Source organism: Triplophysa rosa, linkage group LG1 (genome assembly GCF_024868665.1).
Source record: "Triplophysa rosa linkage group LG1, Trosa_1v2, whole genome shotgun sequence".
In the NCBI taxonomy this organism is placed as follows: Eukaryota; Metazoa; Chordata; class Actinopteri; order Cypriniformes; family Nemacheilidae; genus Triplophysa; species Triplophysa rosa.
In genome coordinates, this window is record NC_079890.1 from 5,830,063 (window position 1) to 5,834,363 (window position 4,301).

Genomic DNA, 4,301 nt, shown 5'->3' on the forward strand with positions numbered 1-4,301 from the left:
GTGGCACCTCGACACACATGACAAGAGTTTCCCATATGGTACGTGCATTGCTTTTACCCAGAGCAACGTGATGCAGGAGCTTCACGTCCAAAGACAATCGAGTTGTCACTTAAGATTCCACACGTTTTCTTGCAGTGTTACTTGCATTTTCAATAAGCCAGTGTGCTGTGGTGCGTCTCTTTGCGCTTTCCTGTAGTTTCTTGAAAATCGTTATCCACCCTTAGTGTTGAGCAATTGTCAAAATAAGTCCTTAGCCCTGGGCATGAAAAATCTCTCTGCACAAATGTTTTTTTGTTTTTTTAGTGTGTTTGTTTGCAATTACATTAACGTCGCAGACATGGGCAATTTGTTCTGCTGTTCCCTCCATCTTCTATGTGGTTCATCGTTCCGCAAGTACAACCCTACTCCTGCAAGTAAACATGGATGAACTTCACTCGTGCTTCGTTGACAGCGCAAACGTTCTAGGAAAAAGGCTCAACCCATCTGATGGGGTTCCACATGGAAGCCCCGAAAAAGTGAGAAGTTGCAGTGAGAGGTGCCACCGAGATTTGAACTTGGATTGCTGGATTCAGAGTCCAGAGTGCTAACCATTACACCATGGAACCCGGTGTCAAGCAGTTGCCGACACGCCAGATTGCAGAGTAAAGGCCGCTCGGTCTGGTGACGGCAAAAAGCTCTGCTCTAACAAGAGCAAAGCGACTGACAGAGTAACGCTTGCCGAAACCCAAGATCGAACCAAGGACATTTAGATCTTCAGTCTAACGCTCTCCCAACTGAGCTATTTCAGCCAAGTCAACTTGCGCAGGCCTGTCCGCAAACGACCCCAGGCGCAGTAGCCATGAGCGATGGACAGGATGCAAGAGAAAAGTCAATAGCCCATACGGGGAAAGAAACCCACGACCTTGGCGTTATTGGCACCACGCTCTAACCAACTGAGCTAACCCGGCCACGAGGCTCATGCTTTCACATTCTAGATTGCCATAGCGCTCTTTGAGTGTCGTACCGTTAAGTGGAAGGCCTAAAGCAGGGCTCGTCCGGGATTTGAACCCGGGACCTCTCGCATCCGAAGCAAGAATCATACCCCTAGACCAACGAGCCGAGCGGTGTGGCATTATTGTGATGTCCAGCCCCGTGGGAAAGGTATTTCCACCGCCTGTGTGTCCCGTTTCATTTAGCCGAGGCAACGCGCGTCTTTCGCAGACCACGCCGGGGAATTAGCTCAAATGGTAGAGCGCTCGCTTAGCATGCGAGAGGTAGCGGGACCGATGCCCGCATTCTCCACGTCTGTGGATTTCAAGCCTCCTTCACGCATTCGTGTGTCTTAGCCCTCCCTATGCTACCTGTCGAGGCTCACCGCTACAGAAAAAGGTCTTCGTGTTGATTCCTACTCATATGTTCAGTAACAAAACGCCATCAGAGTCCGGTGTCGCTCCTTGCTGTGGCACCTCGACACACATGACAAGAGTCTCCCATATGGTACGAGCATTGCTTTTACCCAGAGCAACGTGATGCAGGAGCTTCATGTGCAAAGACAATCGAGTTGTCACTTAAGATTCCACACGTTTTCTTGCAGTGTTACTTGCATTTTCAATAAGCCAGTGTGCACGTTGCTGTGGTGCTGTCTATTTGCGCTTTACCTGTAGTTTCTTGAAAAGCGTTATCCACCCTTAGTGTTGAGCAATTGTCAAAATAAGTCCTTAGCCCTGGGCATGAAAAATCTCTCTGCCCAAATTTTTTTTTTTTTGTGGTTTGTTGCAATCACATTAACGTCTCAGACTGGGCAATTTGTTCTGCTGTACCCTCCATCTTCTATGTGGTTCATCGTTCCACAAGTACAACCCTACTCCTGCACGTAAACATGGATGAACTTCACTCGTGCTTCGTTGACAGCGCAAACGTTCTAGGAGAAAGGCTCAACGGTGAGGGCGTTGACAACCCCTCTGACGGGGTTCCGCATGGACGCCCCGAAAAAGGGAGAAGTTCCGGTGAGAGGTCCCACCGAGATTTGAACTCAGATAGCTGGATTCAGAGTCCCAGCTGCCGAAGGATCGTCCGGCAAAATGTTGAAGAATGTTGAACTCACAGCCAATCGCGTGGGAGCGCTTCAACATTCACGGCGAATCGCGTTGCAGCGTTCAACATTCGTAGCCATTAGTAGGCCATTCAACATTTGCAGCCAATCGCAAAGCGGAAGTTCAACATTTTCATCATTTGACCAATCGTAGCGCAAGAGAATGTCGAGGGCGCCCTGCCCCCGCTACCGAAATCACGAACGATCTATGACGAGAGGAATGAATGAAGGGGGAGTGTCAGAGGTCAGGAAGGTACAGTAGAAAGTTCACGACCTAAGAGCGAACGTCACTGCACGAACCTCTCCGTTTATTTTATAAACAAAGAGCATATTTCTGACGACGGTATTAACGGTAAGAATGCATAACCTCATCGCATGATTTATGATGAACACTGTTTTGTTTTGTTTTGTTTTGTGTTAATGTTTATTTAATTAAGTACTTTGTTCAAAATGGTTTAGGACAAGATGGCTACAAAAAGGTCACATAAAGCCATGTTGGACGCTGAATGGGTTTCTCGTCTGAGAAAGTTTGCCAGCACAGGAGTCTGGCCATCAGATGGCAACAGGCCAGCTCCGAGGCAGAAGAAGTGGCACGAGATTTATCAAAGGGTAAGAGTGTGTTTATTTGATTTTTTGCACGATGAAACAATGTTCGTTGACTTGCACGATTGACCTACAACAGTTGCACTGTCTGTTTACTGCATTTACCTAATAAAACCAACATATTAGCAGGGTTAATGTGTGAAAACGTTATACAAACCTGTAAACAAGGCATTGCTTACAGATATTAATTGATTTCAGGTATTTTGAGAATTATGTGATACCTTGCAACTATTGACTGTTAAATAAAGGGTGGGGGAGGGATGTTCATTGAATAGGTGGTTTGAATTAAAGTGTAAAATGTCTTCAACTTTCTCTTTTAATGGAGTTGATCAGGTAACCATTATTGTTTAGTTACAAATGCATTTGTGTTACAGATTGAAAAATGTCCGATGCAATCCTGTGGCCAGTTGACCTTGCTTGGAGCGGTCCAGAAGTGCGCATGTGGTTTTCACACTCAGAATGTAACATTAATGTGAATGCGTTGCAAGTATTTTTTTAAGCAAACCAATGTTCCTCTTTCAAAAATGTGTGTATGTGTTTTTGTTGTTATAAGCAGCCCACTGCCTCTTCTGAACAAACACAGAGGGTCAGAGAACAACAGCCTGCTGCTGCAGCGGCACAGGAGCAGAGCGAACCCCAGCCTCAGGCCCGGCCGCAGCCTTCACCATCAAGGATAACTCCGAGTTTGTCAATGGTAATAACAATTTTTCTATTAGCCATATTTTAGTGTCAAGTACTCTATTCTGTTGACAATTTATAAAGTACAGAAAATAGAATCAGAATCAGAAGAGCTTTATTGCCAAGTGTGCTTGCACACACAAGGAATTTTCTTTGGTGTTGGAAGCTTCTAGTACAGACATTCAACACAATGACAATACAATATAATACGATTTACAGTCTAAAAGATTCTAAATTGTGCATATATAAAATAAAGACTATTTTACAGAAAATGGGGGATAATAACATATAAGAGACATTGTACAGGGTAGTATATAGTAGAATAAACATATTAACAGATTGTATGTACACTTGTGCAAATGGATAATTTAGTAAGTAGAGGTAGTGTTATATACATGTATACATAAGATGTAGATATAATAAGGCACTATAGTGCACACTATAGGAGTAGTGGAAGTGGAATATTGCTCTTAAGGAGCAGTTATCTGTTTAGGAGGGAGATTGCCTGGGGGAAGAAGCTGCTTCTGTGTCTGGAAGTCTTGGTGTTTGGTGCTCTAAAGCGCCGGCCAGAGGGCAGCAGATCAAAAGTTTGTGTGCTGGGTGTGTGGAGTCAATGATGATGTTTCTTGCCCTGTTTTTCACTCTGGAATCGTACAGGTCCTGAAGTGTGGGCAGAGGAGCACCAATATTTTCTCAGCACTACGAACTGTCCGTTGTAGTCTTCGTAGGTCTGATTTGGTGGCCGAGCCATACCAAACAGTAATTGAAGTGCACAGAACAGATTCGATGACCACTGAGTAGAACTGGGTCAGTAGCTCCTGTGGTAGGTTGAACTTCCTCAATTGACGGAGGAAGTATAACCTCTGCTGGGCCTTCTTTACAATGGAGTCTATGTGGGACTCCCACTTCAGGTCCTGAGAGATGGTGGAGCCCAGGAACCTGAATGACT

General features: G+C 45.1%; 2 non-coding genes across 2 annotated transcripts; both read right to left on the minus strand.

The window, feature by feature from the left end:
- Positions 1-715: 715 nt before the first annotated feature.
- On the minus strand, positions 716-788 carry trnaf-gaa (transfer RNA phenylalanine (anticodon GAA)). The gene has a single exon. It is a non-coding gene; the product is annotated as a tRNA-Phe (tRNA).
- Positions 789-1,026: 238 nt separating this feature from the next.
- Positions 1,027-1,098, minus strand: trnap-cgg (transfer RNA proline (anticodon CGG)). Its single transcript has one exon. It is a non-coding gene; the product is annotated as a tRNA-Pro (tRNA).
- Between the last annotated feature and the right edge of the window lie 3,203 nt (positions 1,099-4,301).